The sequence below is a fragment of the Oenanthe melanoleuca genome, unplaced genomic scaffold, assembly GCF_029582105.1.
Source record: "Oenanthe melanoleuca isolate GR-GAL-2019-014 unplaced genomic scaffold, OMel1.0 S001, whole genome shotgun sequence".
NCBI classification, from domain to species: Eukaryota; Metazoa; Chordata; class Aves; order Passeriformes; family Muscicapidae; genus Oenanthe; species Oenanthe melanoleuca.
Genome location: NW_026612650.1, coordinates 5,274,068 through 5,298,625, shown reverse-complemented (window position 1 = coordinate 5,298,625; position 24,558 = coordinate 5,274,068). Strand labels below are relative to the sequence as shown.

The window sequence follows — 24,558 nt, the reverse complement described above, 5'->3', positions numbered from 1 at the left end:
TTGAAGAGGCACACAAATTCACACTGGGCCAGAAAATTACTGTATTGGTGCCTCAGAGTGTCTGTAGTCCTGGAAGTAAAGGGTAGGCACTGGGTCTCTCCACAAAGGTTCCTGAAATACCAAGCCATCATGGTGGAAGAAGATGATGTAGAGATAATTTTGACTAACATTATCAACCCGGCTTCTTTTCTTAGTGGAAATCAAGGGGAGCTGGTAACCACAACTACCTGGAGATTATTGAAGCCTCCTATTCCACCTGCCCAGATAAGAAGGACACGCCTTTGGATGACTGTCCTAGGTTGCAATGTAAATATGTCCCCAAAAGTGTGTTTTCTATCACCATCTGCTGAAAACAGGTGGGGCAGTGATCCTTATTTCTGTGGGAGATGTCCTCTGCTAATGGGTCATCTGTTAAACCAGGTAGGGCAGTGTTCTTTATCTTTCCCATGACCCATCATTCCTCCAGGAACATGTCTTCTGTTAATGGGCCATTGAGTCCCACTACATGACTGATAAAACTGTATCATCCCATTGGGAGATGTTCCAGCCAGGGGAGGAGCCAAACATTTCCTACCTAGATAGAAACTGAGATTTGGAACACCAAGGCAGCCCCTACTCACTGGTTTCCAGAGGACAAGAGCTGCCAGGACTTCTACAGGATCACTGCTTCAAGAAGACCACTTCATCCAGGCTGCTACCACCACCCTAACTAGCGGGGTGTCAGGTTGTATTCTGACTCTGGCAGAGGTTTTTATTTTCTAATATTGCATGCATTTTATTTTTCTCTTTTTTCCTATTAAATTGTGTTTCGTACTCAGAGTCTCTCACTGGCTTTGCTTTCAAAATTATTTCAATGACACATAAAACTGGTTCACTGATGGTACATTGTCAGTGGAAATCAATATGCCAGGTATGCAGTTAGCACCTGCAAAGAGGTAAAAGAATCTGGACCGTTGCCAATAGATACCTCTGCATAAAAAGCTGAGATAATCGCTCTAACCCTTGTCGAAGAGGTTGTGAAGGGAAGGAAAATAAACATTTATACAGACTGAAGATATGCATTTGGGATTGTACACACACATGGAGACATCTGGAAAGAAAGCAGACTGTTAAACTCACAAGAGAAAAACATCAAACATGCACAGGAAATGTGGCTACTGGAAACAATTCAGCTACCTGAGCTGTTAGCAATCATGCACATTAAGGAACACCAGAAGGTGAGCGAAGAATTGGCAGAAGGAAATGAACTGGCAGACAGAGGGGTAAAAGAAGCAGCAAAAGGTGAGATGATGATTGAGGGAGCTTTAAATCCAGATGGACAGGTCTCCCTTGCAGGTGAGCCAGTATGTTTGTTATGCATTAAAACAGTGCAACTGATAATGGTCTCACTGCTTGAAAAGGCCCGGTCTTACAATAAAGCATCTCTCCTTTGCACCTGCCTGGGGACTCTGTGTCACTATGGACCCTCACCCACATCAGTCCATGGCTCTACTTTGACCAAGTGGAGCCTCATGGCACACCTGTACCACTGGGACATTGCCAGGCTGTCCTGGGGTGACGGCGCAATGCTCTGTATCCCCAAATCGTGTGTTGCTCATGCCTGAAGAGTTTGTTTTGTCTAGTCAGGCAGCACCACCCCCTCCCCCCGGGCACGAGTTGCCGCCGGCCGGCCAGCAAACCCCGTCCCTGGCTTGCTTGTTTGCTTGCTTGCTGCTTGCAAACCCCCTCCCCCCCCACCTTCCCCCAGCTTCTGCACATTTTCTGTCTTTTTTGCTTTACCTTTTCTTCCCTTATTAGCTAGCAATATCTGATCCTGGGCGGCCTGAACATCAAGGAACCCTGGACGCTGCACCATCGTGACAAGAAATACGCGTTTCCTACCCTTCCCAGCACTGGCTGCATCCACTCAGACGAGTGAAGTTTTTCTGCATCACCCGTGGCTGGTTTTTTTATCATGTTGGGGAGTGGGGTTTTTTTCTGTGTGTTTTGCTAAATAAACAAGTTTTTTCCACTTTACCTCTGAGGAAATTCTTCCCGAACCCGTAGGAGGGAGGGGAGGATTTTTGGGGGTTTGTTTTGGGGAGTTCCTTTGGAGATTTTCCCCTAATTTGTCCTAAACTGGGACAAATAATATTTGGCGCCCAACGTAGAGGCTCGGTAAGTGGAAAATCTTTATTACTTTGTAACTATATATCGGTATAGATTTATAATGCTTTTTGTGATGGAGGCTGGTATGTGGTTTTGGATACTAGGGTTTTTTGAGGTTTTAATACCTCTCTGGTCTCTGGGGTTATGTTCCTATCCAGAAATAGCTCCAGTACTGTCCCTTATTTGTAGTTTTTATACTAGAGGGATAATGACCAAAATATTTATCGGACTGGGCTTGGTTGCAATGGCTTGTAAGAGGTTTATAAAGATGCTGGAATCGGTTGTAGGAATATCTTCTGGATCCTGGTTATGGATATGCATTCAGTTTGTTAGAGGAGAAGCAGGGGAGGAGGCTTTTCAGCCTTTGCTTTCCTTTGTCTCCTCTGAATTTTTTACATCTTTATTAGAAAATGTGCAGTTCTCCCAGAGTATTAAAGAGATCATCTTTCTGATGTTTAATTTTGTAAGCTTCCTCTACATGGTTTACAGTTTATATAAAATCAGGGCTGAGATTTCTAGAGGTGCTGGTGTGACTCCTGACATAGGAGCAGAACAAAGTGTGAGGAGTCCTGAGTGGTGTGGGAAATGGCAGGACCTGGGCCAAATGTTAAAGGAATTATCTGATCCTATATTTTGGGACTTTTCACACAAGCAAATTCAGAACCCAGCTGAGGTGGTAAAATATTTTAAAGAGAAGTGCCACGATAGCTCTAGGGAAAAAAAGATTACTGCAGTGAGTTGGGCCCTGGCACATGTTTATCGTACCCTGTGTAGGGTCACAGACAGAAGACAGGGAACAGGGAGATAAACTAGTTACCATTCCAGTGACTCAGGCTGTAGTCAACACCCCAGGCTCGAGGGCAGGGGCAAAATTAGATAATAAGCTTCAACCAATGGCCGTGGCTATGAGCACAAGGAGTGGAAAGTGTACGGCTAAGACTGATCGACCAGTGGATGGTGATGATGATGATGCAGGAGAAGGACCCTCAACACCTCCTGAAATGAAACCCAGAGTTAAGGTGATAGGTGCAAGGTCAGAGAGCAATATTGCGTCCTTTCCCTTGAAGGACTTCCATGGTCTAAGGAAGGATTACACTTGACGACCTGATGAGTCTATCATTAGTTGGCTGGTCCAGCTTTGGGATGCAGCCGGCGAGGCTACCATCCTGGATGGCACTGAAGTGAGACACCTGGGATCCCTGTCACATGATCCTGTCATCGATCAAGGGATGATGAGGGGGACTAACCCTCACAGCCTCTGGGCACGGGTATTGGATAGTGTGGCACAAAGATACCTATGTGCGGATGATCTCTATGTGCAGCAGACCCAATGGAAGACCATAGAGCAAGGGATCAACACCTGAGGGAGATGGCAGTGGAGGAGATTATTTTTTCAGATGATATAACAGGAAGGAATCCAGACTTAGTACCATGTACACCTGTGATGTGGAGAAAACTCGTTCGACTTGGGCCACCTGAATATGTGTCCCCTCTAGCGAAAATGAAGTGGGATGAGGTGTATGAAACAGTACTTGACATGGCAAAGAATCTTCGTGCCTATGCGGACGCTGTACATGGCCCAATCCATGCCAGAATTGCAGCTCTGGAAACACTCTTGCAGAACTTAGAGAATAAGATAGAGGAGAATCATCGAAGACTCAGAGAGGAAATTAAGGAGGACCTGCTCCAAATCTCAGCTGTACAGATTAGAAACCCTGGCACACAATGTAGACGTTCCCCCATGGGGAGAGGTGGTACACTCCCCAGGCTGAGCTGTGGTTTTTTTGCGGGATTGTGGAGTGAACATGAGGAGGTGGGATGGAAAGTCTACGGCTGCTCTGGTGCAATGGGTGAGGGATTTGAAGGAAGGCAAGATTGAAAGAGGAAGTTCCACCAAATGGAGAACCGCTCCTGTTTCTCGTAGCCAAAATGCCAAACATGATAATGATAATGATAATGATAATGATAATGATAATGATAATGATAATGATAATGATAATGACATGTTGTCAGGGTCCACACCACATGCGGAGTCCTGATAGGTTCTTTTAGGGATCTCAAAGCGCAAGAGACACAACAAGGGACAAAACCAGTTTACTTTTGCAAAAGATGCACTTTTATTTAGTGCCAACAAAATGCGATAGAGGGACGGAGAGAGAGAGAGACAGAGACAGAGAGAGAGAAAAGGGGTTGGGATTATAGCTACCAGACGGGCAGACGATCCTCGTGGAACCAGCCAATAGATGTCCGTTGCCGTCCGGGGAGATCTCAGGGGTCTTCAGTTTGAAGGTATGTTTTATAGTCCTTTCCAAGGCGTCGGGCGACTGGCCAAAAGGGAGGAAGATTTATGGACTATTGTATGTGGAGATCGTTGCTCAAAGAAGCAGGTGGAAACAGGACGGTCAGTCCTGCAGCAGCCTGCATAGGAACAGCACACCGTGAGCAGTCCATTGTTCTCACACCTGTGGGAGCAGACCGGCCCCAGTTGGGATGGGCATCGCCTGAGAACAGTCACTTGGCATTCTTCTCTTCCCTGGCCAGCGCCTTTAAACTGCAGTTCTTTAGGCCTCAGGCGAGGGTCGTTGGGCAGAACAAACGAGAGGCTCTTAGATGGACTCTTACACCACCCCGTGACCAACGAGTGTCGCTGAGGAACTCCAGCAGCGTGATGTTGTGACGATGTAGCATCTTCAGGACCCGTCATTGGTAGCATATCCCGGAAAACAGGGACAGAAAAATCAGGGATAAGAGGGAAAGAGGTAAGGAAAAGGAAAGAAATAGACACAAAATTAATAAATTAAAATAATCACAAGAAATTGATTGAAAACCAATTTTCACAGCAAATTGAGAACAATTTTTTAAACAAATCAAAATCATATTAGTTGAAAACTTCTGAACAATCAAAATTAATATAAATCATTAAATAACTTTCAAACAATTATTTAAATAATATTAAAGCACTTCAATCAATAAAATAACTTTAAACAATTAAAATTAAAGTAAATCAATATTGATTATAACATGTTTAACAAAATTGATTAAAGCAATTGTTTTTCTAAAACCATTTTCAAACAAAAATTTTAACATTACTAAAATGAATAATACCAACCATACAAACACAAAAATTTGAATGATTTTTTTTTTTTTTTTTTTTTTTTTTTTTTAATTCATTACTACATTTTCTACAAACACTAAGTTACAAGCAGTTCTTACACACACACATCCATTACCTATGTACACCAGCACTGTTGCAGGAGTTTCATCAAGATGTATTTCAAAATGACAGATGTTTTGCTCTGTGTCTAAACAGATGTCTTGGGCCACAATAGCATTGCTTTCACAAATGAAACCCTGTTGCTCCCGAACAACACAAGATTCCAAATTAACAGTTTGCCATTTCTTACCAATTTGACGGGCCCATTCTCTATGCTCAAAAGGATAGAGAATAGCTCCGTCATGATTCAGCCTTAATGCAATGAGAGGGAATATTGAATGTAATGAAACATTACATAAGGCCCGTGCAAAGGCTGTGGCTGTGCTTATGCTAGGCTAGTAGTTTCACCAGGATTGGAATTCCTTTTCGAAATCATGAACATTATTCCAAATTATTCTCCGAATTTCAGTAGGAAAAGTGGTTTCCTCCACTTCTCATATAATTAAGGCAGCAACTGACTGCATCCACAATTGAACCTGGATACAGCAGAGAGATAAAGAAATGTTATTTATTAATACTTCTAAATCAATACTATTCAAAATTCCCAATCTTGTTCCCACAACACCGGTTATGTCTCTTGTTTGTTTCTTGAAAGGATCCTCCTGGTCTTGCATTGGCAATTTGACTTGTTTAAAAGACCATGCTGATTTAAACAATATTTGTTTTTGGCTACTTTACCAAGTTACCCAAGATCCAATTTTAAAGATTTTCAGGCTCAGTATAACCGGTGGTTGGGTAGTAGGTGTTATAACATTAACATCAAGTTCCCCTCAGTATTTTATATTGTTTTTACCACACATAATTTCATAGGAAAATTGTACAACAGTTCAATTTTGATTTTGAATCTTCACAAAATATAACACAGCTGTAAGGTCCTGTGCTGTAACTGTATACACGTTTGATGAGGGATTCAGCAATTAATCTTCATGTTCCGTGGTATTATTCTGTGAAAAGTAAACACAACAGAATCTGCCACAAAGAGGCAGGAGGTTAAAATGATGGAACTATTCAGCATGTAATGCAGACTGGAATTCTGTTAACTTCCCAATAATTTGCTGCAAAAAAAAGGGAGCCACTCTGTACCTCCTTTAAACACAGGACAAGAGTCAGTGTAGTTGCAGACAAAGGAGGCACTCAGCGCTTCAAGCTGGAAAACATTCCAAATAACCATCAGCAACCCAACCCAAGAGCCACCCCGTCCCCCAGCAATAATTTGTTCTGCAGAAACAACATTAGTGAACAAAAAATTAGTGAACAAAAATTGTTTGGGGAAGAGAGCAGAGGCTACTTTAATTACCGAGGCAGGTTTGTTGTAGCTGCTACCCAAGCTCTCAGTTTCTGTTATTGCCAGATTTTTTACAGTTCCTTCTGTTACTGAGAATTTCTGGGCCACCCCGTCAGGGGGGGCAGTCCCAGTAGTGGATGTCTTCAAAAACTTCACTTCCTGAGAAGGTGTTTGCATTTTCTCTGAGGCAATTTGCAAGTTGGGCTTTCCAAATGGGAGATTATTTTTTGTTGGGTATCCCCCACTACTTCTATTTCATTTCTTCCCACAAGGGTATCATCAATATTGATAAACAGCCCCATTGTCAGGTTTGGGTTTTTGGATTGGCCATACAGGGGAGTTTTGCAAGTCCTGTATAACCGGTTTGAGCCCTTCTTTGGCACCAGAAGGAGGAGGGTATTGTTTTACATTTACAGGTAATTGCATAGGTGATTTATAGCCAGCAGTGAGTTTTATTTCATGTATAATTTGCAAGCAGGCAGCTTTCTGAATGTTTTCTAGGAGTTGGTCGGCAGTACCAACTAAAGCTACAAGGTCTCCCCTTTCCAAAGGGTTAAGCCCTGCTGCCCAAAAAACAGCATGCTGAGTTAGGGACCATAAGTTACGTTTGACTTCTGTTGTTAAGAAAGTCCCATGTCCCCAGTACCCACTAGCTGCTTCTTCTGATAATTTAGTAGCAGTGTACAGGATTTTTGTAGTGGTTATTTGTGGGTCAAAATTCTCATCATTGATAAAACTGTATTCTGTTTTAACCAAAGGTCTCAAGCTAGGGCAGCAATATTCCCTACTATTTTTCATCAGAGTCAGTTCTTTTTGAGGATATAATAGATTAATTTCCTTTTCCTCTGTTTCTTTTGGTAAATCAGTGTGTTTTAAAGTGTTGGTGTGTTCTTGTCTTAGGGCAGCTCTTAAAGAATGATTCTCATCTCTTAAAGAATGAATCTCATCTCTCAAAGCATGATTGTCATTCCTTTCTTCATCTAATTGTTTTTGCAAAATTTCCACTAAATTTTGTAGGGAGTCAATAATTGCTCTTTCTTCACTTCTTCGCGTAAAGCGAGTTTCTATAGCTGCCGTAAGACAGGCTCCCAAAACTGAGCAGAGAATGGTCTTATTTTTGCCCAGTTTGAATTTTGTTTCATGTTGCAAAGAATGTATCCTATCAATCACATTTTCTAAATTAAACCAGTTACTGTATGCCCAATCTTCTCCCCCTTGGGAGGGTCTGGCTTTGTACTTAGCTAGCAAAGCATAAAAAGCATTTTTATCTTCTTCAGACATTTTTACGAAGGGACTAAAACCACTCTCAGGGAGGCACACTTAAAAATTACACAAAAAGCACAGCTAAAACTGTGTTTCCCTTCTCGTCCCTGGAGCGGGTGAAGAGACCACACTACTTGGGAGGTACTACCTCAGTTACAAAACAGCCTGTCTCTTCGCGATCCCAAGTAGACAACAACAAAACAACAAACACCCAGCCTTTAGCTGAGGACAACCCCTTTCTTCCCTGCCTGGGTTAGGGGTCCAAAACAAGAAAACACCCAGCCTTTAGCTGAGGACAATCCCCTTTCTTCCCTGCCTGGGTTAGGGGTCTAAAACAACAAACACCCAGCCTTTAGCTGAGGACAATCCCCTTTCTTCCCTGCCTGGGTTAGGGGTCTAAAACAACAAACACCCAGCCTTTAGCTGAGGACAATCCCCTTTCTTCCCTGCCTGGGTTAGGGGTCTAAAACAACAAACACCCAGCCTTTAGCTGAGGACAATCCCCTTTCTTCCCTGCCTGGGTTAGGGGTCTAAAACAACAAACACCCAGCCTTTAGCTGAGGACAATCCCCTTTCTTCCCTGCCTGGGTTAGGGGTCCAAAACAACAAAACACCCAGCCTTTCGCTGAGGAAAATCCCCTTTCTTCCCTGCCTGGGTTAGGGGTCTAAAACAACAAACACCCAGCCTTTAGCTGAGGACAATCCCCTTTCTTCCCTGCCTGGGTTAGGGGTCTAAAACAACAAACACCCAGCCTTTAGCTGAGGACAATCCCCTTTCTTCCCTGCCTGGGTTAGGGGTCCAAAACAACAAACACCCAGCCTTTCGCTGAGGAAAATCCCCTTTCTTCCCTGCCTGGGTTAGGGGATCAAAAACTGCCTGGGAGGTTCTCTCCTCAACTACAACAAGCAGCTTAACAACACATATAAATCAAAAACATAAGTCCCATCTTTTGCACAGTTGAGATCCTTTACAAAAAATTCTCCGATAACTGAAATGGAGTTGATTATCTACCTGGGTCTGTGTGCAGATTGTGGGAAGAACCCAATACCACCTCCCTTGCTTTCCAACACTGTTCAGTCCTTACGGTACTGACAGGCTGGGTGCGGCTGAAATGGCACAGGTCTTCCCCTGGTACAAAGTGCACAGAAAACCCCCAACTCCTCCAGTATCAGGGAATCCTGCCGACTACGCCAATTAAATGTCAGGGTCCACACCACATGCGGAGTCCTGATAGGTTCTTTTAGGGATCTCAAAGCGCAAGAGACACAACAAGGGACAAAACCAGTTTACTTTTGCAAAAGATGCACTTTTATTTAGTGCCAACAAAATGCGATAGAGGGACGGAGAGAGAGAGAGAGACAGAGACAGAGAGAGAGAAAAGGGGTTGGGATTATAGCTACCAGACGGGCAGACGATCCTCGTGGAACCAGCCAATAGATGTCCGTTGCCGTCCGGGGAGATCTCAGGGGTCTTCAGTTTGAAGGTATGTTTTATAGTCCTTTCCAAGGCGTCGGGCGACTGGCCAAAAGGGAGGAAGATTTATGGACTATTGTATGTGGAGATCGTTGCTCAAAGAAGCAGGTGGAAACAGGACGGTCAGTCCTGCAGCAGCCTGCATAGGAACAGCACACCGTGAGCAGTCCATTGTTCTCACACCTGTGGGAGCAGACCGGCCCCAGTTGGGATGGGCATCGCCTGAGAACAGTCACTTGGCATTCTTCTCTTCCCTGGCCAGCGCCTTTAAACTGCAGTTCTTTAGGCCTCAGGCGAGGGTCGTTGGGCAGAACAAACGAGAGGCTCTTAGATGGACTCTTACACATGTCTGACCCTCTTGAGGGAACCTCTAAGATGTATGCCCCAGAAAAGAAGGATAACCAGGCTTAGAGGAGCCCTGCCTCTAGCCAGGGTGAGGTGAGGGAGAACCGTGTTTTTGGACCATGTGAATTCGGTGGCCTGGCACATCGAAAACACGGAAGTATAAAGCTTTAGTGGATACAGGAGCACAGTGTACGATAATTCCATCAAGATATGTGGGGGAAGAATCTGTTTCTATTGCTGGTGTGACAGGTGGATCGCAGGACCTTACGATGGTGGAAGCTGAAGTGAGTTTAACTGGAAAGGATTGGAAGAAATACCTTATTGTGACTGGTCCAGAGGCTCCATGCATTTTTGGCATAGATTACCTTCGGAGCAGATATTTTAAGGACACAAAAGGACTCAGATGGGCATTTGGAATAGCAGCTGTGATGGCAGAGCACATCCGGCAATTGAACACTTTGCCTGGACTGTCTGAGAATCCCATTACAGTAGGACTGCTGAAAGGAAAAGAGCAACGAGTGCCAATTGCCACTTCAATAGTACATCGTCGGCAATAAAGAACAACTCGAGATGCTGTGATCCCCATCCACAAGATGATCCGTGAGCTGGAGAGCCAAGGGGTGGTGAGCAAAACCCACTCACCCTTCAACAGCCCCATCTGGCCTGTGTGAAAATCTGATGGGGAATGGAGATTGACTGTGGACTATTGTGCCTTGAATGAAGTGACTCCACCGCTGAGCGCTGCTGTGCCAGACATGCTGGAGCTGCAGTACGAGCTGAAGTCCAAGGCAGCAAGGTGGTATGCCACCATTGACATTGCCAATGCGTTTTTCTCCATTCCTCTGGCCGTAGAGTGCAGACCTCAGTTTGCTTTCACCTGGAGGGGTGTGCAGTACACCTGGAACCGACTGCCCCAGGGGTGGAAACACAGTCCCACCATCTGTCATGGACTGATCCAGGCTGCACTGGAAAAGGGTGAGGCTCCAGAACATCTACAATATGTTGATGACATCATCATATGGGAAGCGGAAGTGTTTGAGAAAGGAGAGAAAATTCTCCAAATCCTCCTGGAAGCCGGCTTCGCCATCAAGAAGAGTAAAGTTAAGGGAGCTGCTTGGGAGATCCAGTTCCTGGGAGTGAAATGGCAAGATGGACGGTGTCAGATTCCTACTGATGTCATTAACAAAATTACAGCTATGTCCCCACCTACTAACAAGAAAGAGACACAAGCTTTTCTAGGTGCCATAGGCTTTTGGAGAATGCACATTCCTGAATACAGCCAGTTTGTGAGTCCTCTCTACCAGGTCATTCGCAAGAAGAACAATTTCCACTGGGGCCATGAACAGCAGCAAGCCTTTGCCCAGATCAAACAGGAGATCGCCCATGCGGTAGCCCTTGGCCCAGTCAGGACGGGACCAGATGTGAAGAACGTGAAGTGCCTCATGCCACTGCTCAGAACACCATCTTGGGCCTGGAAAAGCAAGTCCTCTGGAAGCATGGTACCCCTGAGAGAATTGAATCAGACAATGGGACTCATTTTAAGAACAACCTCATTAACACCTGGGCTAGAGAACATGGCATTGAGTGGGTGTACCACATCCCTTACCATGCACCAGCTGCAGGTAAAGTGGAAAGGTACAATGGATTACTGAAAACCACCTTGAAGGCATTGGGTGGGGGGGTCTTTTAAAAACTGGGAACAACATTTAGCAAAGGCTACCTGACTAGTTAATACCCGAGGTTCCACCAACCAAGCAGGTCCTGCCCAGTCTGACTCCCTTAATATAGTGGAGGGAGATAAAGTCCCAGTGGCCCATATTAGAGGTTTGTTAGGAAAGGCAGTATGGGTTAATCCTGCCTCAAGTACAGGCAAACCCATTCTTGGGATTGTCTTTGCTCAAGGACCAGAATTTACGTGGTGATAATGCAGAAAGATGGAACAACACGATGTGTGCCTCAGGGAGACCTAATTGTGGGGTGAGACAGAAGTGTATGTAAGTGTTTAAGGACTGAGTAAGTAAAATTAAAGGAAATGTGTAAGTGTTCATGGACTGAGTAAGTGAAATGAAAGGGGTTTTTTTGTTTTTTTTATTAAGCTCTTGAGCCTGTTCATGATATGGAGATAAGGGGTGGAATGTCCTAGGGTCACAGTGCTCTGTATCTCCATATCACGTGTTCATGCCTGGAGGCTTTGTTTTGTCTAGCCAGGCAGCATCCATCCCTCCGGGCACGAGCCGCTGCCGCTGTCCTGCTGGCAAGCCCCGCAGCCCCTCGCACTTCCTCTGCTGCTGCTGCTCTTGGCTGCTTGGCTTGGCTTGGTAGTTTTGCTTTGCTCCTGCTCGTTTTTCCCCCTTCCTTTTTTTTCTTGCTTCGCTTTATTTTTCCTTACTAGCTAGGACTACCACAGACATCTGTTCATGACAAGAAATACGCATTTCCTGCCCTCCCCAGCATCGGCAGCATCCACTTAGACGGGTGAAGTTTTTCTGCATCACCCGTGGCTGGTTTTTTTCTCATGTTGGGGAGTGTTTTTCTGTGTGTTTTGCTAAATAAACAAGTTTTTTCAACTTTACCTCTGAGGAAATTCTTCCCGAACCCGTAGGTGGGAGGGGAGGAGTTTTGGGCGTTTGTTTTTGGGAAGCTCCTTAGGACATTTTCCCATAATTTGTCCTAAACCAGGACACTTGCATTGTCTTCAAGTCTCCATGGCTTGTGCAGCTGCTTGGAGTCAGTTTGGAGCTCTTTTAAGGAGGAAGATTTCAATGTGCACTTCACGACTTTTTCTTTATTAAAGTGAGTATTTTTATTTTTCAATTCAGAGAAGAGGAGATTGAAGCATTCCCCAAGTGATCTTAATGCTCAGTGTCTCCTAAGGAGCTCTGGGCACACAGAAGAATAAGCCCTTGCAGCTGACTCTGTTTGCACAACCTGCTCCTTCATCCCCAGCCTCACCATGCCTGACATCACCCACCTGGGACTGACATCCCTGTGCCCTGCATCAGAACCTTGTCCCCTGAGCTCTGCAGCTGGGTGTCCCAGCCCATTGCACCGTGTCCCACCTGCTCTCCTCAGGGCTCTGCCTGCACACAGGCCCAGGAGAAGTTTTCTTCTTTGTGAAGAAAGAATGGAAAAGCCTGAGCAGCTTTCCTGAACAGCAAACCCCACTGAGGAACCACATGCTCAGTCCAGGCAGCCTGGAATGATGTCACCTTTCTACAAGGGAGAGTATGACCAGAAATGACCTTTGTAAGCAGAATTCTGAGTCTTTCAGCTGAATTCTCTGTCCCGGTCCATTCCCTGCATCTCTGTTGCAGATGGAAATTGCTGGTGCCATTCTCACCTTTAACCCCTCTTTTGAATGCAGACAAATGTTCCCAGGTGTGTCAAGATGATGTTGCTCAATGTTTATGTAGAGCTTTTTTATCCTTATTGAACCAAGGAGACCCTTGTGACACAGAGGGAGATCATGGAACTGCAGAGACAATTGTGACAGTTTGGAGCCTCACAGAAACAAGGCTCTATTGTGACACTGAGGGGAATTACGGAATCAAGGAGACCATTGTGACACAGCGAGGCCATGTGGAACCAATGGTCCATTGTGACAATGCGGATCCAAGGAGTCCATGGTGACACCATGGGACCTCATGGATCCAGGGAGTCTTTGTGACACTGAAGAACTTCAAGGAATCCAGGGCCCATTTTGACATAGAGGTGCCTCATCAGAACAAAGGAACAATTGTTGACAGCACAGAAACTCATGGAACCAAGGGACCGTGGTGACACAGCAGGGCCACATGGAACTAAGGAGACCAGTGACATTTAGGAACATTACGGAACTGAGGGTCCACTATGACACTGCAGAAACAAGGAGACCATTGTTGACACAATGAAAGCTCATGGAACCAAGCAGCCATTGTGACACAGCAGAACCTCATGGCACTAAGGGTTTATTGTGACACAGCAGGGTCCCATGGAACCGATTGTCCATTGTGACAATGCAGATCCCAGGAGACTATGGTGACACTACAGATGCTCATGGAACCAATGAGCCAGTGTGACAAAGCAAGGCCTTGTGGAGCCAAGGGTCCATTGTTAAACTGTGTGGCCTCATGGAGCTGTGAGCCATGGTGACACAGCAGATCCAAGGAGACGTAACTGAGGAACCTCATGGAACCAAGAGTCCATTGTTACACTGTGGGGCCCTGTGGAACCAAGGGGAGCACAGTGACATTGCCAGGCCTCATAGAACAATGGAGACTATTCTGACACTTTGGGACCCACTGAAGCCAAGGGCTCTGGCACAATCTGCTCACACAAGTGAGAGTCGTTAAGAGTTCATTTGACCTCAGGGTGCAAAGACGCACAGCAAGGGGACTAAAGTTTATTCACAGCAAACAGCAATGCACCTTTATTGTGTACCAACAACAAAGTTATGCAATAGAGGGGAGAGATAAAGGAAAAAAAGTAAAGAGAGAGAGAAAGAGGAGGGTGGGGAATAGCTACCCACAGATGGGACGATGTCCTCGTTGTCTTTAGCCATAGATGTGTCTTCCTTCTGTAGGGAGATGTCGAAAGTCTCTTCAGAAAGTCCCTTTTTTAGAGTCTTTTTCCAAAGCGAGTGGCCTCTGGCCAAGAGATGGGAAGATTTATGGACTATTGTGAGGAGAACCAGTTGCTCTGAGAAGCAGGTGTAGAACACAGTGCTTCCGGCCAGTACCTGCTAGAACGCAGCACACCATGGCAAGCACACCTGCACACAGTCACTTGGCAAGCATCCACCTTGGCCAGGCCAGAACTCCCATCCAAAACGAGTGGGGTCCCCAGGGTCATAGTCTCTGCTCTTGTGACGGTCGCGAGGCAGATGAGGGAATCTTCAGACCGTTTCTTACATGTGGTCAGTGGGTTTGTCAGTGGGGTGTGGTCATTTGGGTGGTCAGTCTGTTCAAATGGGTGGTCAGTGGATTGTGATCAGTGGGTGTGGGCAATAGGTGTGATCAATGGGGGTGGTCAATGAGGTGTCTCAGTGGGTGAGGCCATTTGAGGTGGTCAGTGGGGTGTGGGAAGTGGGATGCGTTCAGTTTGTGTGGACATTGGTGTTTGGTCATTGGTTGTGGTCATTTGGTGTGTCTGTAATAGTGGTCGATAGGGATGGTCAGTGGGTGCAGTCAGTGTGGTCAGCGGAGGAGGTCTGTGAGTGTGGTCAGTGGGTGTGGTGAGTGAATGTGGTCATCTGGGTAGTTGGGTGGGGGTGGTCAGTTGGGTGGTCATTGGGTGTAGTCAGTGGGTATGGTCAGTAAATATGGTCAGTAGGGTTTTAATTGGGGTGTGGTCAGTGGTTGTGGTAAGAGAGGGAATGTCCGGTTGGGGCAGTTACTGGGCATCATCAGTGGTGTGTGGTCAGTGGGTGTGGTCACTGGGGTTTGGGCGTTGGTGTCTGCGCAGTGGCTGTGGTCAGTGGGGTGTGGTCACCAGTCTTGGAAATGGGTGCAGGTCATGGTGTGTGATCAGCAGCAGTGTGGTCAGTTGTGTTGTCAGCAGGTGCAGCCAGTGGGGTGCTGAAATTGGTGTCTGCACAGTAGTGTGATCAGTGGGTGTGGTCAGTGGGGGTATCATCAGTTGGATGGTCAGTGGGGTGTAGTTAGTGGAGGTGATCTGTGAGTGTGGTCAGAGGGTGTGGTCACTGCATACGGTCACTGTGGCCAGTGAATGTGGTCAGTTGTGTAGTCAGGTAGGAGTGGTCACTTTGGTGGTCATTGGGGTGTGGTCATTTGGTGTGATCAGTGAGCCACAGTAATTGAGGTGGGGTCAGCGGAGGTGGTCTGTGAGTGTGGTCACTGTCTGCAGTCAGAGGGTCTGGTCAGTGATTGTGGTCAGTTGGGTGGTAAATGGGTGCGGTCAGTAGGGGTGGACATTGACTTGGTCATTAAGGTGTTGATGGTGTGGGCAGTATATGTGGATGGTGGGTGTGGTGAATGGTGTGTGGTCAGTAGGGGTTGTCATTGGGTTGGTCAGTGGGGTGTGGTCAATAGGATTTGTCATTGGGGTGGTCAGTGGGTGTGGTCAGTGGGGTGTTGGCACTGGTAGATTGGATATAGGTGTGTTCCATGGGTGTGCTTAGTGCTTATTGTCAGAGGGTGTGGTCATTGGAGGTATGGCCATTTGGGTGGTAAGTGGCATGTGGTCAGTGGGTAAGGTCAGTGGGTGTGGTCAGCAGGTGTGGTCAATCAGGGGGTGGTCAGTGGGTCAGCTGTTCCTATTTCTGTTCCTGTTCCTATTCCTGCTCTGATGAGGATGGACCCTCAGACACTTGGAGGAGGCTGATGAATTTTGCTACTCCAGAGGCCTCTTCTTTCTTGAGTTCTTCAGTTCAGGAATTCAGTGGCAAAGGCTAATAAATATTTGTTCAAAACATCCAAATAAGAAAAGCCCCTGGGAGTAATTTAAGTTTCCAATCCTTCTGTAGTTAATTAGACAGATTTCAGAAGTCTGTTCTGAATATCCTATATTGAAAACAATGCAGAGAGAACAGTTTTGTACTGTTAGGTTTTCTTTTTCTGTTTATAGATAGATATCATCAATGTCCAATTGATATTGACTCCCAGCACCCTCTAATGCAGTCTGAATAGATATGGAAATCAAGACCCTTCATGGCTGACAATTATTCACACTTGTTCCCACCACCTCCCCAGCATTTCCCTCATCCAACCCCTGGAACCCCTATGGATCAGGAATAGTGTGGCCAGCAGGAGCAGGTCAGTGATTCTTCACTTGTGCCTGGCATTGGTTGGGCACCACGTCGAGTGCTGTGTCCAGTTCTGGGCCCCCCAGTTTAGAAAGGACTTGGAGGGGCTGGAGCGTGTCCAGAGAAGGGCAACAAGGCTGGTGAGGGGTCTGGAACTCAAGGGCTGTGAGGAGGGGCTGAGGGAGCTGGGGATGTTTATCCTGGAGAAGAGGAAGCTCAGGGGAAAACTCATCACTCTCTACAACGCCCTGACAGGAGGGTGCCGCCAGGGCGTTTTGGCTCTTCTGCCAGGGAACAGTGACAGAACAAGAGGAAAATACTTAAGCTGCACAAGGAGATGTTTACGCTGGACATAAGGAAATAGTCCTGACAAAAAGGGTGGTTGGGCATTGGAATGGGCTCCCCAGGGAGGTGGTCCCTGAAGTGTTCCAGAAAAGACTGGATGTGGCACTGAGTGCAGTGGTCTGGGTGACAAAGTGGTGTTGGGTCACAGGTTGCATTGGATGCTCTCAAAGGTCTTTTCCAGCCTGGGTGATTCTGTGGTGATTGTGACACTGCAGGGCCCTGGGGAAGCAAGGGGCCATTGTGACACTGCAGAACCAAGGAGAGCCTTGTGAGAGCCTGGGGCCAAAGGAATCAAGGGGCCAGTGTTCCACTGCAAGGACTCTTGGAACTAAGGGAAAAATTGTGACACTGTGGTGCCCCATGGAGCCAAGAGTCCCTCTTGACACTGCAGGATCTTGTGGAACCAGGGCTCCATTGTGACACTGCAGCACCAAGGAATTCATGGTGGCACTGGGAGGCCTCATGGAACCAAGAGGCCACTGTGACACTGCAGGGCCTTGTGGGACCATGCAGAGCATTGTGACAGAGCAGGACCTCGTGTAATGATGGGGCCATAGTGACACTGCAGGGCCCATGGGACCAGTGTTGCTCCTCAGGGACTCCTGGAATGATGGAAACATGTTTGACACTGTGATGCCCCTTGGGACCAAGAGGCCATTGTGACACTGTGGAACCAAGGAGAGCATTGCTCTACTGTGAGACCTCATGGAACCAAGGATCCATTGTGATACTGCAGGGCCTTGGGGGACCAAGGTGACACTGTGACACTGTGGGGCACAGGGATCCAAGGAACTTTGTGACATCAAGGGGTCCCATGGAACCAAAGGGACATTGACACTGGGAGGCCTCATGGAATCATGGAGACCATTGTGACACCCTAGGGTCTCGTAGGACCGTGGTGACACAACACTGGGTGCAAGTGTGGGTTATCAGGAGGGTAGGAGGGCTCTGCAGAGGGACCTGGACAGGCTGGATCCAGGGCCCAAATCTAACAAGGTGAGGTTTAACAAGACCAAGTGCTGGGTCCTGCACTTTGGCCACAACAACCCGTGCAGTGATCCAGGCTGGGGACAGAGTGGCTGGACAGTGACCAGGCAGAAAGAAACCTGGGAGCACTGATGGACAGCAGGCTGGACATGAACCAGCAGTGTGCCCAGGTGGGCAAGAAGACAAATAGCACCTGGCCTGTGTCAGGAATGGTGTGGCCAGCAGGGTGTGGTGGTGCAGGGCTGGAGGCATCACTGAGTAAAGAACTGGCACCACTAAATCCAGAGACAGAGAGGAGAGAGAGGGGGCTTCAGGTAGGCAAAAACCCAGTCCTAGTAAACAGGAGACCACAGCCAGGTGAGGGAGGCAGGTGGAAAAGGCTTTGTGCCATCCCTGCTCAGAGGGGATCCTCAGCACAGCCCTGAAGATCTACAAATAGGAGAAAACAATGAACACAAAACATCCGTGTGCTGAACAGGAAGTAAGTGCAAGGAGCCCAAATTTCCTGATGTTGGAGTGTGAGCAGGAGAGTTTCAAGATTTGAAAGATTTCACAGAAGAACTGTCCCAGGGCATTGCCATGGCACAGGGGCAGGGAAAATGATTGGCTGTGTGCAGCAGTGAATAGAGAAAGCCACTGGCCCAGGCAGCTGCTGCCATGTGGGCACAAGCTCTGCTGCCCAGGAGGGTCCCGTAGTGCAGGGGTTTGCAGATGGACACATAGCGGTCGTAGCACATGATGGTCAGGAGGAATAAGTCTGCTGAGATTAAGAAGAGAAAGAAAAACACCTGTGCAGCACATCCTGAGTAGGAGATGTTCCTGGTGTCCCAGAGGGAATTGTGCATGGCTTTGGGCACAGTGGTGCAGATGGAGCCCAGCTCAGTGAGGGCCAGGTTGAGCAGGAAGAAGAACATGGGCACACAAAACCTTGGGCTGCTGAAGATTTTTTCTAGGGGATGTGTTGCACCACAGCCCTGCCCTGGGAGGGAAATTCCTCTTGTCTTGCATCCAGTCTGGACTATCCCTACTGCACTTTGCATTAATTCTTTCTTTCTTCGGCTGTTTTCCACTATATCAAAAGTGTCTCTGAAACAACTCTTTAAACACTCTCATTGTTCTCCTCCACTGTCCTCAGTCTCCACCGGGCACAGAGCTCCTTTGTCCCTATATTGGTCATGTGCCTGAAGCCTGCATACCTCACCTTGGGAGATCTCTTGGCCCTCTCCAAAGTATTTGCAATTGATAACATTGAGTTCATAGTCTAAGTAAATCACCAGAGGAATAAGAGCAGTCAGACCTCTCTGTTCTGGCTACTTTTGTCTGGGAGCAATCCTTGGATAGATAGAATTTGGGAGGCCAAATCCCAAGTTTGGCCATTTTCGCTGGATGAGAAAGAAAAGTTTTTTCCATAGGAAGTAAGGAACCTAGACTCAGTCTTTCAGGGGCAGGTGAGAGGTGACCACCAGAGGCCAAAGCCTGCCATATCTAGTTGTCATGGAAGCTTTTGTCTGAGAGAAACCCTTGCATAGAGGGAATCTTTTAGGGGCAGTACCAATTTCAGCCATGGGCACCAGGAAAAACGCACAACTGTTTTTCCATAGGAAGGAAAAGCCAGAGCCCCAGTGCTCCAGGGGCTGATGAGAGTGTCCAAGTTTAGGACAAAACTGGGGAAAAGCCTCCAAAGGAGCCCCCCAGACTAAACCCCCCTCACAATTCCTCCCCCCACTGGGCTCGGAGAGAATTTTACTCGGGGGGAAAAGTGGAAAAAACTTGTTTATTAACAAACACAAGAAAAAAAAACACTTCCCAGCAACAGGAAAGTACAATCCCAGATGACAAAAGAACTGTTTTCACCGAAGTGAGAGACGGTCGCTGCTGGGAAGGGCGAGAAGCTTCTTGGGCAGGCTCCGGAGGCAGTCTCTGATGTCCAGGTCCCGTCCAGAGCCGGTACAGATCTTGGAGCTGAAGGAGAGAAGGGGGAAGGGGAAGGCAGCAGCAGCCAGGGCAGAGCCGGGGCAGCAGCAGCAGCAGCGGGCAGAAGCAATAGGGCAAAAGCAGCAGGGCTGGGGTAGCAGCAAGCAGCAGCAAGCAGCAGCAGCAGCAGCAGCAGCAGCAGCAGCAGGGCAAGCCAAGCAAGCACAGCCCGGGGCACCACCCCCCCAGGGGGGAGAAAGGGCACCGGCGGCAGCTGCATGCAGACAGCGAGGTGTGGGAGCGGGAGAGGAGCAGACAAAACACCAACCCAGGACAGAGAGGTAGCCCTCAACATGCCACATTCAGCTTGACCTGTCAGGTGGTCCCAGCAGTGCCACAATAATGCCCTTGGTTCCAAAGGCCCCACAGTGTCACCATGGACCCCACAGAAGAAAGCCACAGAGCCCCAGTGTTTCAGAGGCTGATGAACTGCAGCCACCAGAGGCCAAGGCAAGCCTGACCTGTCGTTCCTGACAGATTTATCTGGAAACAATTCTTGCATATACAGAATATGGAATGTGGAATCCTAATTTTGGCCATGGGCATGTGGAGAGAAGGATGGTTCTTTTCCTTAGGAAGGCAAGCATGGAGCCCCAGTGCCTCAGGGGCCGTTGAGCAGTAGCCTCTGGAGGCCAAGGCCAACCAGACCCATCTGTCCTGGCAGCCTTCATGTGGGAGCAACCATAGGATATACAGAATTTTTGAGGGCCGAATCCCAGTTTCAGCCATGAGTGCTTGGATGAGAAGGCCAGTTCTTTCCCATAGGATGGAAAGCACAGAGCCCCAATATTTCAGGGTGAATTAGAGGCAACTACCAGAGGCAAGGCCAGACAGACCTTTCTGTCCTGGCAGTTTTTTCCATTTGGGAGAAACCCTTGCATATAGGGAATTTTGGATGAGAAGTAACAGTTTTTCCATGGATACCTGGGCAGGAAGGACAATTGTTTTCCATAGCAAGGACAGCACATGGCCCCAGGGTCTGCAGGTACATGGGAGCTGACTTTCAGGAAGCCAAGGGCAGCCAAACTTGTTTGTAATGGCGATATTTGTTTAGTAGCAATCTCTGAATATTGGGAATTTTTAAAGCAGAATCCCATTTTGGACATGGGCACCTTGAAGAGAAGAACAGTTCTTTTGCATTTGAAGGTAAGCCCAGAGCCCCAGTGTTTCAGGGGCACATGAAAAGAGACCCTTGACGTGGCAAAGTCAGTTGGATCAGTCAGGCCAAGCCAATTAGATCTTTTACCTGTTCCCTTAGATCCATGGGGTCCTGCAGTGTCACACTGGCCCCTTGTTCTCATGGGGCCCTTCAGTGTCATAATGTTCCCTTTCTTCTATTATGCCTTGCAGTGTCAAAATGGTTTCCTTGGTTCCATGGGACTGCACAGTGACACAATGGCCCCTTGGTTCCATGAGGCTACAGAGTGTCACAATGGTCTCTGTGGTTCCATGTAGTCCTGCAGTGTCCCAAGGGTCCCTTGGATCCACTGGATTCCTAAGGGAACAATGTCCCTGTGGCTGCACAAGGCCCAGCTGTGTCACACTGGCCCTTTGCTTCCTTGGGGTCCCACAGTGTAACAACTGTCCCTTGCTTCCATGAGGCTTTGTAGTGTCACAATGGTCTCTTTGCTTCCACAAGGTCCTGCAGAGCCCCTTAATTCAACGAGGCCTTGAAGTGTCACAGTGGTCTCCAGTATTCCATGAAGGCCCACGATGTCACATTCAGCCTTTGGTTCCATGGTGTCCCCCACTGTCACATGAACCCTCAGTTCCATGGGGCTGCAGTGTCACAATGGTCTCCTTGGTTCCGTGGTGCCTGTGGCAGGACATGTACCCACCCCTACCACAGACAGTCGGTGCATAAAGAGATAACCCGGGTGAGAGGCCCAGCAAGGCGCCATCTCTGGTGCCAGAAGGGCTTAGGCCTCAGCTAAGAATCAACATCTTAGCCTGGAGAGCAGATGTGGGAAGAGATAAAAGAAATATTCTTGACTGAGAGACACTGTTTTACAAACTGTAAAAGAAAATGAGTTATCACAGAGGCAAAAACTGCGACATGCACACCCTGAAGGTGTAAAGGACTTCTTCCTGTAGTTTGGACACAGATTCCATGGTTACTTCCCGGGGAATTGAGGGAAAGGATCTCCATGTGAGATCCCACCAACAATTGGATGGTAAGATACATTGAATCCTTAGTGGTTTTATTTCTTACTAGCTGTAGCATTAAGAGGTAGTTTTAACCTCCTGCTGTATATACCTGCTAGAAGTATCTTTTTGTCCTTATTCCTGTGTAGCATTAGTTTAATGTCTCATATCTGTTTGTTTTCTTTCTATTAAATAAATAATTCAATCTATAATACACGGAATCAGCCATTATTAAAGAACATGCAAAGGAGAGTGTGTTTTGGGGTGCTGGCCACCTCCATAAAGGCACTGCCTGCTGCCAGAGGCCTGGACAAAGGGCAGGGACTTCTCTAAACTCTCACATCCACTCGTAACAGTGTCACACAGTGCCACAATTGCCCCTCGGCCCGACAAGGCCCCGCAGTGTCACAATGGACTCCTTGATTCTGTGGAGCCCAAAGTGTCACAAGGGCCCCTTTGTTACTGAGGCCTGTTGTGTCACAGTCTCCATGATTCCATCAGGCTCTGCAATGTCACAACAGAGCATTGGTTCCATGACACCACACAGCGTCACAATGTTCCCTTGGTTCTGCAATGCCAGAATGCCCCCTTGGTCCCTTGGAGCTCACAGTGTCACCATTGTGCCCTTGGTTCCACGAGTCCCTGCAGTGCCACAATGTCCTTAGGTTAGACACACATTGTCATTATGGTCTCCACGGTTCCATGAGGCCACACTGCTTCCAAATGGCCTCCTTGGTGCCACGATCCCCTGTTGGGAAGGAGAAGGAGTTGACAGGAAGGTGGCACACATATGTATGTATAACAGAAAGATCTTTGAATGTAGAATCTGAAGAAGGTATAGAAATGATAGCAAGTTTTGATGTGGAAGAAAAGAATTGCTGAGTGAGTTTTACTGGGTAACTAAAAAGGCAAAGAGCAAGTGAGTTGGAAGGCGCTTTTATGACTAAGAACAAAGGATAAATCCACCTCAAACAAAAGATATTTTTACCAAGCAAAAAGATTTTCACAAACAAAAATGCCATGTTGCAAGTAGAGAAAAGATCTCAGAATTTTCCACTGCAGGAAAACTGAAGAACAACTTCTAGCTTAAGGTGTAACGTACAAACCTTTTATGATTGGAAATAATAACATGAATATGGTAATGTTAGTAGTTGTGATAGGCTATAGGTAATAGTAAAGGTATTGATTGGTTGTCATGTTTTAAGATGCTCTGTAATGAAAAGTATATAATGCATTGTAACTGGAACTAGAGGAAGCTTTCAGATAAACCCACAGCTGTGGCTGAAAAGGCTGTGGGCAAGGGGTCTTGTCACCCACGGCCCATGAATTGCTGCATTATTTGGATACAATAAACAGCATTTAAGAGAGCCTGCTTGGAGTCCTGCATCCCTCATTTTAGGCTCTTACAATTCCCTGTAGTGCAGCAATGGTCTCTGTGGTTCCACGGTGTCAGAATGCACCCTTCATCTCATGGAACAATGGCCCCTTGGTTAAACAAGACCCTGCAGTGCCACTATGTCCCCTCAGGTCCAATGGGTCCCAAGGAGTCACAAGAGTTTCTGTTGTTCCATGAGGTCCTGCAGTGTCACAGTGGACCTCTGGTTCCATGAAGCCCCACCGTGCACAATTGACCCCTTGGTTCCATGAGGCCTGGCACAATCAGAATGGCCCCTTTGTGTCATGGGGCTCAGGCCTTGGCCCTTTGCATTCCTGAAACACATCCAGGTTTGCTCAGCATCAGAAAGACCTTTCCCTTGTTTGTCCTCACTTGTCTTCAGTGCCTCCATTGTTCTGCTCTAACTGGAACCTGGGGACACTTGTTCAGTTGTGACCCTCAGTGGGATCCATGAAAAATGTAAGAAACTTCAGTGTTTCCGTCTGGGTCCTTGTGGAACCACAGAGGCCACTGTGACACTGCAGGGCCTTGCGGAACCAAGGGGCCATTGTTCCACTGCAAGGACTCTTGGAACTGAGGGAACACTTGTGACACTGTGTGCCCCATGGAACCAAGGGTCCCTCGTGACACTGCAGGATTTTGTGTAACCAGGGCTCCATTGTGACACTGCAGCACCAAGGAATCCATGGTGGCACTCAGAGCCCTCATGGAACCAAGAGGCCACTGTGACACTGCAGTTTTGCTTCTGACTCCTTGAGCAGCTTCTTCAACCTTCTCTCAGTGTCTCAGGGTCCTGGACTCAAGCCCAAATCCATGTGGGGACTGATTAATAAAACAGAAATCCCTCAGGAGCCCTTAGTCTTCCTTCAATTGTCTTCAAATCTCCAGGGCTTGTGCAGCTCATTGGAGTAATTTTGGAGTTTTCTTGAGGAAGAAGACTTCAAAGGGCACCTCATGATCTTTTTTTTTAATCAATGGAATACTTTTTTTTCAGTTCAGAGAACATGTGACTGAAGCATTTTCCAAGTGATCTTGATGCTGAATGTCTCCTTAGGAGCTCTGGGCATGCAGAAGAATGAGCCCTTTGAGGGCTGATCTTGTTTGGACCACCTGCTACTCACCCCCAGCCTCACCATGTCTGACATCACCTACCTGGGACTGACATCCCTGTGCCCTGCATCAGAACCTTGTCCCCTGAGCTCTTCAGCTGGGTGTCCCAGCCCATTGCACCGTGTCCCAC

The 24,558-nt window shown here is 47.3% G+C and overlaps 2 protein-coding genes across 2 annotated transcripts in view; one reads left to right on the top strand and one right to left on the bottom strand.

The window, feature by feature from the left end:
• The window catches only part of LOC130266098 (zinc finger protein OZF-like), a 793,423-nt gene that overhangs the window by 308,055 nt on the left and 460,810 nt on the right, over window positions 1-24,558 (bottom strand). The gene's annotated exons all lie outside the window — the stretch shown is intronic.
• The window catches only part of LOC130266127 (uncharacterized), a 1,034,314-nt gene that overhangs the window by 825,556 nt on the left and 184,200 nt on the right, over window positions 1-24,558 (top strand). The window lies entirely within an intron of this gene.